This window comes from Dermacentor albipictus, unplaced genomic scaffold, assembly GCF_038994185.2.
Source record: "Dermacentor albipictus isolate Rhodes 1998 colony unplaced genomic scaffold, USDA_Dalb.pri_finalv2 scaffold_35, whole genome shotgun sequence".
Classification (NCBI taxonomy): domain Eukaryota; kingdom Metazoa; phylum Arthropoda; class Arachnida; order Ixodida; family Ixodidae; genus Dermacentor; species Dermacentor albipictus.
In genome coordinates this window covers 766,916-780,114 of record NW_027225589.1, presented here as the reverse complement: position 1 = coordinate 780,114, position 13,199 = coordinate 766,916, and the positions used below count along the sequence as shown (strand labels likewise).

Here is a 13,199-nt window from a genome sequence, read left to right as displayed (position 1 = left end):
TTCAACTCGAGTCTGTTTAAGTTCGTTGGCCTGAACTCCTTGCGACCTTTCGGACCATTTTTTACTTTTTGTCCGAATGGGACTAGAGTGGTGCAGTTCGACCTCGTCAACGAAAAGCCCTTGGTGCTGATTGGATCATTCACCGGAGAAAACGGCACACGACACGAAGTCGAGAGCAAAGCACTTCTTGTTAGGTTCACGACGCAGTTCGAAGTCGAAGGAATCGGAGAAAACGTCAAGCTGCATTATAGAGTCAACATGCCGGTGTCCTTGGTGGGGCTGTCTTTCAGGGTCAAAGGTTTGGATGAGAAGAGCGACGAAGTTGTGAAGATTGCTGCTTCCCTTCAACCGCACTTTCTTCGTGACTTGTGGCATGGCATGCTCTTCTCGGAACTTGAAGCCCTCTTCTCTGAAATTCTGAAGAAGAGTAAATGAGAACATGGCTGCTCTTGTGGTTAAGCACGGTCGCTATGTACATAGAGCTCACGCGTATCTCTTGCTCTGCAAGCTCAGTTTCTTATCTGTTTCCTGCATGACACATAAAGAGTATACATTTTCAAATTTCGTGTGCGCTAACTCAATTCTGCCGTTGCATAAATGATGTCTTGGAAGTAAAAATGTTCTCTCTGGCTTGTACTCAATATGCGACTACTTTGCTAAGGAAAGCCTCCATTTCTACCCTTATGACGTATAAATTATAGAAGGGAAGCATTGGTTGAGGAAAACTAATAAGTATTGCTCAGTCGGTAAACAATAATTTCACTGCTAGTTAAAAATATAATGAGTGCCTGTTACAAAAATAATTTTACCATTGTTTACGTAACACATTATGTTGTGGAAGTTTTTTTTCTTCAAATAAACAGATGCGCGATTGCGTGTTGTACACTTGCTTTGCTTGTCTGGTTTTTCTTCACTGCGTTTGTCACTGGGAAAGATTTGTCCAGATTGCTTGGCTTACATGTAACTTGATAGCATACATTTGAATTGCTACAGCTACATAAAGACCACATTTTTAGCATAAATAGTTTTCCTAACAGGTATAGGTTCCTGCACACGTACCAAAAGGCAACTCCCAGAACCATTGCCAAATCATACCACTGTTGCAACATGCGCGTTTTCTCTTCAACGCTGCCTCTTATTATACTACGCATCACACACAGTATACCCACGTCGTGTTAGACGATAATTTCCATCACTATGCTCGAATATTTTGTTAGGAAATCAACCTTCCGCTTAGGCGCCCACGTTCTGCATTATTTCTATAGAAATGTTAAAGAAGAAGTCTTACTTTAGCGAAGCCTATTTCTCTAAGTCACGTGAGTTTGGAGTGGTTGCATGTCCCGGTGTTTTCGTGGGTCAACAAGTAGACGACTACTGGCATTTGCAGTCAAGGATAGAAACTAGCTGAGGCAACGCGTGAGAAATAGTCAATGCAAGTGTCGACCTTAGTGCCATCTTTTTCGATTTGCCGCTTTTACCCATAAGACGGGAGCCAACGTCACGGCGGAACAATCTGGTACGGTTCCGCCGACGACGTCCTAAAGCCTAAGGCTGGTAAAATGACAAAGAGCGTCTTGGGCCCACAACGAGGGCCCACCTCCCCGGAGCATGTCTATGTCACGTTCTGCCACCATTCCACGATTCCGTAGATTGCGGCTACAATTTAGTCTCACTTTTTTTTACCTGTGATCAACTCCGAAATTTGAGGCGATAGTCTGCAGTAGATAAACGTGTTTTACCGTGCGGTGAGCGTGACACAAAAAAGAAAAGACGAGCCCAAGTGCGAACTTCTAACTAATCTTTCAATGTAACATGCTGCTTGTATGCAAATAAGATATGCGTAGCAACCCACTCTAAGATATATTGTTTTTAGGCAAAGACAATGCTCGGCCACCATACAGTGTACCCGATAAGTCGAGAGGTGCATTTTTTCATAAATCTGAAAAGCTCTAAAAACACTCACCTGCAAAGATTCTCCGAATTCAAATTTACCCTAAAGATTTCGATTTTGAGATCATGTAGCCTTTAAATACTCGAGGATGGTTTAAGTTTCTCGGACGTACCACTGCATGTCACTGCAGGATATATTCAGAAGACAGCCGCCAAAAGAGAATAAACTGGGCCTAGCTCTACAAAAACCTAATCAAAACTAGTTGCTGGTTATTTTGTGTGATTTTCCTCTCAGCGCTGTTCTGCCTGACATAAACTTAGACTTTAATTCACCAAGTCTACCCAGTGCTTGCTGCGCCCCTCAAGAATCGCTTTGCTCATAGGAGCAATGAGACGCTAATAAGTTTCGGTGAGGAAGCTTATGGCATGGGTGAGACTGTCGAGGAGCAAATCTTTTATGGAGCACTACAACGCAGTGGTTGGGAAGTGGAACCTTTTTGTCGAAATTAACATAGCCAGTGAGCTGCACTATGCCAGCGAAAAATTCTGCTACTGGGTGCAAACTATAGGCCCGGACGTAAATGCCGATTTTCTCTGACCTTGGGATCACTTGCCTATAATTGGCTCAGCTGTGTGAGATAACGACCACATCTCCCGACTTGCGCACGTCTTTTTGACGTATACCAGCCACATGATGTAAAAGAATATGTTGAGCCAATGGTGCTCTGGCGTATTCATGCCAATGACTGGCCTCCCCTTTCGCATTGTGCGCTGTCTCATAGCCTTCCGGGTATCTAGTGCGAACGCCGAAGCGAGTTTTCTGTGTTCCTGTTGAGGACAAGAAGCAACGTGCCACAGTTACGGAAGGAACGATTGGAAGGCATGCGTCTTTATGTTGCTAAAATTTGTAACCCGTGACATAGATTCTGGTACGAGTTGCTAAAATGTTTTTGTTATTATCCACAATGCGTTCTCTAAGAAATAAGTAAACCCAAACCGAAGTCTCAGGGCGTATAGCCGTTCGCGAAATTGAAATGCACCCTAAAACAATAAAGTCAACTGAGGAAACGCAGATCTCTAACGATAATATACCATCAGCTGGAGCCTGACAACCCTCTGCAAATAACGACATTCTATGGACCGAGTGACACGACTTCATTACGGATACTTGGCTTCCGAGATCTCACGGGCGAATCTCCGATGTCTCCTGTCAAGACTGAAAATCTTGTTGCTGTAGCAATTACCTCTTCGAAGGACATTTGAAATCACAGAAGCACGACGCAGGTCCCGACGCCTGTGTGCTTTCACTGAGTGCCCTTCTCAGAGTTGTTCTTCGCTTACCTTGCGCAGTCTAAAGTTGTAACCACAGATTTGCCAAACCATTAAATCTACAGAATAAAGTTAACAACTCAGCCACTGCAGTGCTCAGCCACTGAGCACTGCAAACTAATATCATAATTCTTTAAACTGGAGATAATTTAGATTTAAACTGGACAAAGTAGATAAAGTACACATCAATCCGATGTACGTCACAAATTTTGGCAGATTTTTGCAATACGCTGGTAAACGTTGTAACTATGGGCGCTATAACGTAAAACTATTCCAAACTTTTCTATTCCAATTCTGCTATCAGCCCTCCGCGATTGGTCAAAAACTTTTTTCGACCACCCCCCATTTCACCTGTCTGTCACGCGACGTTACAAAAACCGCAATACCTCCCCATCTGATATGATGTGCGCACACTGATTATGCATGATTTGACAGAAAAAAGGAAAACAGTTATTTCTGATTCGACCCCTTTTCGCCATTAGCCCTCGGCTATTCGTCAAAGGTGTTCGTGCTGCACCCATTTTACCTGCCTGTCACGGGACGTCACAAAACCGCACGAACTCACCGCGTCAAAGTGACGTGTACGCGACAAAGATGCATTAATATGCCGAACAAAACTGAACTTTTTTCGGAATAGTCGCAGGCTGCCCCGTTCCGAAAGGAATAAAAGATAGCTGCCGCCGATCGCTGAGACGCTGGCTACTCGCACCTGCCGGAGAGCATGGGTGTATTTGCGTATAATAAAACTTTTTGCATGACCGTGTAACGTTTTTAAGCACTTTCGACACGTTTACTACCTCATTCTGCCAACTCTTCTTTGCTGAGGGTCAATTTTAGCTTCATTCTTAAGCTTCCGTTGCATGCCGCCGCGATTTTCGACCAGCCACCACAAGCTAAGTAAGGGAAAGCCGACCAATCGCAGACACCGGCACCACCCTCTTCATCCGGTTACCAGTTTTCAGTGCACTGGCTCTGCCCTAGTGAATCCCTCTCCACTTGAGCGTTCTCCTCGCCTCTTGTCAGCCAATTAGATTCAACAAGCCGCTCAGTGTAGGCAATGTTATTCGTTTTTCAAGCAAACAAAAGGGACCTCCTATGAACGAGGAGAGCGTTTGATTGGTCTGTTCAGACAACCCTATGGGTGACCGCCCGGTGCTTGCGTCGGTGGTTACGCAAATTTGACGTCAGGAAATTGGAATAGAAACATATTGGAATAGTTTTACGTTATAGGGCCCTATTTCGCGCAACTTGTAACATCATATATCAAGTTTTATCAGCTTTAGGGGCTCGAACAGATGCAGTTTTCAGAACTGCAATGTTTGTTTCTGGTACAGAGTTACCGATTCTGAAGCATCGTGCTTTTTATAAAGTCCTCGAAACATGTTAGGCAGTTTAAAAAAATTGTTCTTATCTGAAATAAAAATTGTGATTGTTATACTTTCTATAACTTTTGTTGCTCGAATGTAAGAAATTTTATTAAAATATTTCTATTGGTGGTCTCATCAAAGCAGTTTAGCATTTTACACGTCTATAAACAGCAAATCGAGTTGCACTCCGAGCTGAAGATTGCTGTTTAGTTATACACCGACAAGAAAGAGCGTTAAGCCAGGTTTCTTTTTACAGAAAAGCGTGGAAAGAGCTCCTGCCGCATGCTCTTGTTCGTCGAGCCACCTGATGGCTCAATTGGCTATTAAAGCCGCGAGCTTTTCATTGCATTTTTTCATATGTTACTGCTATTTTATTTCAAAGCGAAGCTTTCTTGGCGAATCTTCTCAGACTTTCATGACCATGCCTGGTGGATTCTGCTGCTGTCTTGACGAATAGTTCATACCTTAACCATAACGTGTGAGACTTCCTTACAAACCATTATTATGGTGCGAAAAAATTAATGTTGGCTCCTTATTTGTGCACTTGCAAGCTATATCTTCTTGTTTTTACTTTTTCCGTTAAGGTAGGGAAGCGCTACGTATCCCGCAACCTATCCCGCTATCTATCATGCCACCTGACGTAGAAGCAACGTTCGCCTTCTGATGTCCACACATGTTTGCGGTCCTGGCGATCACAGACGCAGCTGCGGAAAGTAGCGATCGGTTTTGAGGTCACATCATTGCCCCAATGAGCGCGAATCTGCGCGACAGATGCACGCCAGTTGCGCGTGAACGTGTCGGGACTTTGGACTTTCTTGCAGCCCTGGGGACCAGAGGACTCTGAGCCCTCATATTTATACTACATTCCCCTATTTCATCCTAACCGAAACCTAACGCTACAAATGAAATACGGACTGACTGTTTGCAAACCCCCAAGTTAGCTTATCACTTCATGCTCTTCAGAAACCAATAAATTAAGTTTAATCTCAAAGGCCACGAATTTATTACTTTGTATATCATAATCATATTTTTAGCAATAGAGACTTTCTTCAGCCTAGTAGAAAATCGTCAAATTCTTGCATAATAGGGCGAGATTTCGAAGTGACCAATTTTTTTAGGTTTAATCAAAACAATAAAAGTGGCCTTGGTGACCTTGAGGAGTGCTTCTGCATATCGCTTCGCATTAAAACGATTCCCTTACGATCACCATGGCGCGCTAGAACTTTTGTTCACAAAATTCACAAGAGAATCAGCCAGGTGGTATAACCACTAAGCCAGGATTACACATATTCTTATATCGTGCGATCACAAACCAGCCCTTTGACATGGTCGCCGCCCTTGTCACAACGCGTAGCATGTTGGGTGGCAGCTCAAGCGTTTGAACCGAAGTAGAGAAAAAGCGGCTACTTTAGGACAGCATGTAACCTGAATTGAGTGCGTTGGGAGAAATCCGTCGGTATGAATTTGCACTATCATTACAATAGCACGCAAACTCACTAACGTTTAAGCACACGCTATGCACCTAAACAAAGCTTCACTCTATGTTAAGTTCCATAAGGTGCGTCGGATCTGCCGCAAATCCTACTGCAAGCTTTTCTGAATGCCGTTCACTTTGGCTCAAGGTCTGGTTTACTTACATAGACCCAGATCTTTATCCGTCTCGAGGATATGGACATCACTTTTAAACCTGGACATCTAAAATGAGCCGCCAGAAGGGAAGTGAAAGGTGCCGCCGCTAAGGATAGCTGTCATAAGTTTCCTGGTCGCTTTGGACAGAAGGAAGCAGAAACAAATGAAGCAAGAAGAACATTTGTATTTCCAAGGACGTTTTACAAGGAACATATGCAAGATAGATCTGCAAAACCTATAGGCGTTGAACAGCACGCTTCTGAGGTTCGCACGCAAGCTAAAGCAAATCTTGGTAATGAACATAGTGTAAATGTACCCAAGAGCACTCGGCTGATTTAGCGGCCTACTCGACGTCTGACAGTGATAGAGAGAACGACATTGAAATTCGAATAAAATATTCATTTTAATAGGCACAAGTAAACCACAATATAGGAATCGTTCGTTTAATGTGCACCAATTACAGTGAATACGAACAACTGAAGAGTGCATAACAAAATAATCGATTGGTATGTCGACGAAACCTCACGCTTGTTCTGTGCTTCGCCGCAAAGATGAAGATGCACTCTCTCTCACCCGTATATACATAATAAGAAGAGCGTACTTGCAGGCCCACAGCTTTTATGTATCTTGCCGCATGACGGACAAAGGTAATTTGCTAGTCAGCTAAAACTTGAAAGTTGACTTGAAACATGTGTATGTCGAGGTTCAGAATATATCCGTGGCTTTGGACTGCCAGGACATAACATATATTATGTCTGTTGAAATTCAAAAAGTTATATGGGCTATGTGACAGTGCCTTATTTCAAATCAAGGGCCTCTGGGCTATACCGCAAGCTTAGCTTCTTTTCAGAAGAAGCTGCTAGTACAACTTGTGTCGGGGTTACAAACAGGCCTTCGGCTTCTGACTTCACTAACCGTGACGACGTTCGGCTAGTTTTCGTCAAGTTGGAACAAAACGTGCACATATATATTATTCCAACCCCCAAAGTGTCAAATTGGCTAGTCACCGCAAGACAGCATGAACGACAGCAAAAGTAATGTTTCAACAGCGGGCAACCTGCCCAGTATTCCCATTGTCATGAAACCATTGTCATAAATGGGCAGTTTCATGATTCTCGGGCCTCTGGAATGTTTAGTGGCAGGCAAAGGTTCTCGCCAATTAGTAATATTAAGGATGCAGTAACATGAGATGTGGTTCATTTGACCAGCATCTTTTCCTGACGTCGTTACCTAGACCAAGCAAGACTGTTGTATGCTCTTAATGTGGATTTATGTTTTGTGCAAGTTTGACTGCCACGCAGAGCAGGGCCGTTAGTGTGCATATGTGCGTGTGTACGTGCGTGTGTACGTGTGTGTCTGTGTGTGCGTTTGTGTGTGCGTGAAATAGACTTCTGGAAAGGGGACGCCTGTCAGTATTTGCGAGGGTACATTGTCGTTGATTTTTGTGAAAAGCCGATGACGACGCAGAAAGGCGGTACTGGTGCTCCAACAAAACCCATCGGCGAAGATGACGGGAGCTTTGTCATGATGCCCCAGAAGCTAAGCCGTGGGAAGCCTTCATGGTGGAGAAGCGTCCCGCGGAGACAGCGAGTGTGGCAGACGGGGTGGGACGGAGAAAGCGCGGGAATAGGGGCCTGTAAAGGCGCAGGCCGAAGGTCACTCCTTGCTCCCACCTTGCGAAGGACGTCGCATCAAGCTTCTCGGTGTGACGTTCTTCGTCCGAAGCACTCCAGCACTATTCCCGAGCTCTCTCTGGCTGAGGAACGCCGAACTGGCATCCAGCTGTATCTATTCGCCGTTGTCAATGCCACCGCCTTCCTCAGTTGCGCCCATCTTTCGGTGTCCGTGTCATTACTTCATGACTCGGTGAAACTCTTTATTCACTCAAACGCACGCCATCAATTGCAGAGTAATGAATAAAGTGAATGAATGAACACACACACACAACCACAGCGCTAGACAAGAGGGGAACAAAACGGGCGATCATAACACAAGCGTTTTCCGTTGTCGTCTTGGTCCAACGAAACCATCTTTTACCTCTTACTATGATTTACCGACTAGTCCCAACATGAGGACTTGTAAAGGATATTACACAAGTAAAGATATGCAAGAAATTACTCTTTCTGATCACTGAAAGGCCCACACGGCAATGACAGGAAATGTCACCAGGAAGTTCAACACATCTGCCCGAGAATAAAGGCATTTCAAATACATAAAGTATTGAAAATGAAAAGTGACGCCACTTGCACTCTTCGTCATTTTATAGCGAAGCTATTAGCTAGAATAGAAGTTCTCGAAGAACGATTTAGGTAATTTTTGGTGCATATTGGTGGAAGTAAAGCATGTTTAAAATTTTAGTTTGGAGGCGACGTGCGACGCGCTAGTGTGAATGCGCATAAAAGAATATATTTGTGGTAAAGACGGCCTCAATAAAAATTTTTAGTCCCTCATGTTTTTCCATGTTTAGAGGTGCACTGGAAAGCACTTAGATATGTTCTCACTTTATCCAGAAAACTAAGCAATGAAGTAATTCAATATTTGTAGAGAGAGAAGGTCAAGGTAATATATATTAGGTCAAGGTAATCTTTTAGTGCGTAAAGTAATAACAGACTTTGGAGAAACTTACTTTTCTGGCGTCCAGAGCTTACCAAGCATAATATTGGAACGGCATCCAAAGTTTGCACAAAACAATGAAATAGCTCTACTCAACAACAAGTGAGATATTTAGCGAGGCGTTCGCAGATTATGCCTGATATGTGGGCTGCTTCAAAAGCGTCACCTAATCAAAGTGTTTTGTGTATCAGCGCTACATGCAACAATGCTATATGCATTAGCCATGTCTCTAGTATCACGAGAGAGCTCTACGTCATCCCAAGCTGACATTTTCTGAAAATACAGAGCAATATATGTGAAATGCCTGGCATTAAGTTAGCATTTCTGGCCTCATCTCGATCTTTGCAAAGTTTTGCTGCGTCTTTGTTTTCTGTGCATTTTCATGCGTTCCAATAGGCCCGTAGTAGTGTCTTGTGGTTCGGTGAGTGTCTTGGTGAACTCAAGAAGACACTTCGTTCCTGTTTGTAGAGAATAAGGAAAATGCTATGGACCATGCGTAGCGAAGCTTCAAGTCATTGGGTGAATTATACCTGTTATTAAAATTTAGGTATACAACCGGTCCCGATCATTATAAATGCGTTTTACGAATACAGCAATATTTATTCCTTCGTAAGTCAACAACTCTAACTATTGGAAGAGTAGATGATAAAATAACCGCTTCTTTCCAAGCTATTATATTTTCGCCTACTATTTCATGACATATGGAATGGCACAGTTTTCGGAAGTCGAAGTTACTTCCGCCGAAATTCCGCAGAAAGATATACAACAATTTGACGGTGATTCTGGTATTCTGCGGTCACCAAACATGCATAGCAGAATAATTTATTTGATTGCTCTACAAACCCAGGTTCTTCTTTACCCCTCGCAAAGCATATTTTTTCTTGAATTCATCATGTCCGATGAATAAATGCTGTTATAGGATAAGTTATTTCATCAAGCTAGCGATGACGTAGCAGTCTTTTTTTATTTTTCTACAATCTTTCTATATAATGAGCCGTTTAACCCTCTGTTGTTGAGTGTTCCCTACAGGTAACATATAAATAATATTCCTGAAACATCCGGCTAGGTGTTTCTGGCTAGATTAACTGGACCAACACTGATTGACAGGCAGCATGAACAATTTGTTGCTCTAGAGAACGAACACAGGAGGAGGAAGACGAAGTCTGGAACGCGATTCAATTTCTTTTTAAAGCATGGTCAGAGGAGACAAGCTGATGCTAGATTGACTGAGCAGTGCTGTCAGACGGGTTAAATAGAGCACACAAATCTAGGGGTAATAAATTATGAGATATGCCTGTACTACTTCCAAAAAGAATCGACTAGTTGTGTAGGGCACCGCGTTATGCAGAATACGGGGTATGGCTTGTCGTTTTTCGTCCGTAGCGGGTACCAGGGCAGATCAGACAAATGTACAGCATAACATGTTTTGGTCACATATTAGTAGCTGCCACAGAGCCGACTACAAAACAGCAACCTCGGAAGCCTTCCTTGCATGCGCACACGGCAACGGCGTCCATGCGCCGACAATGATAACGACAGCGTGATGAGTGTGCGAGGCGTGCATAAAGTGCCATGCTGCAGGGTCTTTGACTGAAGCCCTCTTCCATAATTTTGTCCACTGTTCCTGCGATAATGCAAAAAAACTTTTCTTAAACAATTGTTTCCTTTCTTTCAGTGGGCTTACACTTGATGTGGCTTTTACATTCATATAGGTAGTCAACATGATTTTTTTTTGTATTAAAGTGTTCAGCTCACAATAGTTTGGTCGTAGAACTTGTTTGAAAAAGCCACAGTTTCGCCTGAAAGGCGAGGCATCGACTGCGCTATGAAATTAGTAGCCAGCTATAAAGACTAAGGATAGTAGTTTTACCACTCGTATAAACTTGGAATCATTCGCTTTCTAACTAAATTAACAAGCATGGTGTCAGCGTGGACAGGCGTAAATGAACACATTACAGCCGATGACCGAGCACACCAGCTGTGAAAACGCTGGCGTGAGGCAGTGCGACCGCAGCAGCGAGTGAAGGGACAGTTTTGCTGTCTATCGCTTCAGCCCAAACTGAACGGCAAAAACGCAACACGCACAAAGGCATAATCTGTCTGCAGATCGCGTTCGAGATAAGGCGCGCGCGGCCGCGTGCGGCCACGCAAAGTACGCATTTGCTGTCGGAGTAGAACGCCTAGCCCCCGCCCTGCCACGCGGCCTCCCCGCTTTGCTACCTCACGACGCGCACGGTTGTGCCGCGATCGTCGGTTTCACTTGCACGTGGTTCTAAATATACAGCAGCTGCCGGAGAAGAACGCCGCCACCCCCCCCCCTCCTCCCCCAGCCTTATTTCTTATCCCACCGTGGAGTTTCGCGCAACGGAACGCTGCGCAGTTTTCTCTCAGCTTTCCGCCTTTGCGTACGCTAGATTAAGCAGCGTCTGTTGGCTCCCCTCGCGTGCTACAGCATACGGAGCGTGGCGATGGCGTTACTACCATTAGACATTATGCAGAACATCACGCTGACGGCGACACCGATGTGGAAGGGAAAAAGGTGCATTTAACATCTATATAGTTGCTATCGCAACAAACGCATTGCATATTTATATACCATAAGGTTAGGCTGCAGAGACTGGTCCAGAAATCAAGGGATTGGTGCGCGTTTGCTTCTGACGACATGCTTTGGGTGTCGTACATGTAACACGCTGTACGTTGTTAATATTTTGTTCTCAGAAATTAATGGCAGCATGATTGCTTGTTGTACATAGCTTTTACTTGTCTGGTTGTATTCAAAGCGTTCTTGTTGTTATTGTTTTGGGAAAGAAGCGTCAGTATTTGTTGGCAAGTTATGTTTTGGAACACTGCTTTACTGCTTGCCATTAAGTGAGTGGCAAACTCGTTCGTAGTCAACTCCCATCTGTTTGGTTGAATGGTTCACTACAAAAGAAATGATGTGCTTACACGTCCATTTTACGCTATGTTTCATTCAACTGTGCGTAAGTGGTACCCTTTACGTATTGTAGGTGACGACCAACAGGTGTTTATCAGGTGAGAGACTGCACTTGTCGATTTTTTTCGGCGTACAGGAACCTCTGACAGAAAGAGTATCGGTGCGCACAAGCGCTATCCTGAAACGATAGTTTGATTTCTGAGAATATGTTTTGCAGCCTTCTTTTTAGCCTATCGCACAACCACACAGATAGGGGGAACGGAAGGAAGTTGCGACAGCAAAATATATTAAACTAAAATGAAAAAAATAATGTGAGGTTCCAGAATCTACGCGTCAGCCAGCATCCGCCCATGGAACGCCGAAACACGTAAAACCTTCTGCTCAAAAACAATAAATATTCCTTCAATAGGCAAGGGACGAGAGCGACACATGTTCCTCTTTATAAGTAACAGTGAAACTAGCGTTTTGTTGCATTTATTTTAGTTGCAGAAATTGCTATCCCTGGGCGAGCAATACCCCATTTACAATTCCTGATTTGTGTTTATTGTCGTTCATAGACATTTGCTGCGTTTTTAGCGCAGGCTTCGATGAATATCTGTAACCAAGTTCGTTGTCTCGTACACTTCCTCAAACCCTAGCACTACCAACCATGGTGGCACCATCAAGCAATGCTGCACTTGAAGCTCACACATTGAATATGTGCTTGTGTCAGATTCATTGAGAAGCACCTATTTGGGTGGTTTATTAGTGTCTCTAGTGTGCTCGATAGAACACAGTATTCTGTAGCTGATGCCAACATGATGCAGTATCCCAATTTCTGTTATCAGATATTCAGTAGGGGTGTGAGTGCAGCTGTAATCATTTATTATAATTGTCTATATAGCCAAACAAAATTTAACTCGGTATATATTGGCTCCACAAAAGTATTCTCATTAGAAAGCACAAATAAAATAACTATCACCTCTTATCCTAAGTTTAACTGTATAAGAACAGAGTTACTGTTGCGCCTACCGCTGTATGACTCCATTTAGACTTTCACGTCGGCACCATAATTTCCTCTGCACATTTTCACGCGTGAGTCATACGCGGGTGTTTTACACATTGCGGCGTGGAGCCAAATGCAGTCCAATCATTTCATCTACTGGTGCTAACATTGCGGCATGACTTCGGAGCTCAACAAAGAAGCTCGAGGAAACTTAAGGACTGTGCAAGGAGTAATAGAACAAAAAAATGTTACGTGTGACTTTAAGAAAGAGAAAGAAGCAGTGTGTATGAAGCAGCAAATCGGGATGGCCGATATTTCAGTAGACATTAAGAGAAATACTGGAACTGTGAAGACATGTAATGCGTAGGGCAGGTAACTGGTGGACTATTAAGGTGACAGAATGACCAGCCGTGGTTGCTCAGTGGCTATGGTGTCGGGCTGCTGAGCGCGA

General features: G+C 43.7%; 1 protein-coding gene across 1 annotated transcript in view; it reads right to left on the bottom strand.

Annotated features, from left to right (window-relative positions):
- Window positions 1-13,199, bottom strand: part of LOC139052797 (sulfotransferase 2A8-like) — a 49,175-nt gene continuing 35,976 nt past the window's right edge. Inside the window, exon 2 of the transcript XR_011510065.1 lies at window positions 1-417. The gene's annotated coding sequence lies outside the window, so the exon portion shown is untranslated. The remainder of the gene's footprint in view (window positions 418-13,199) is intronic.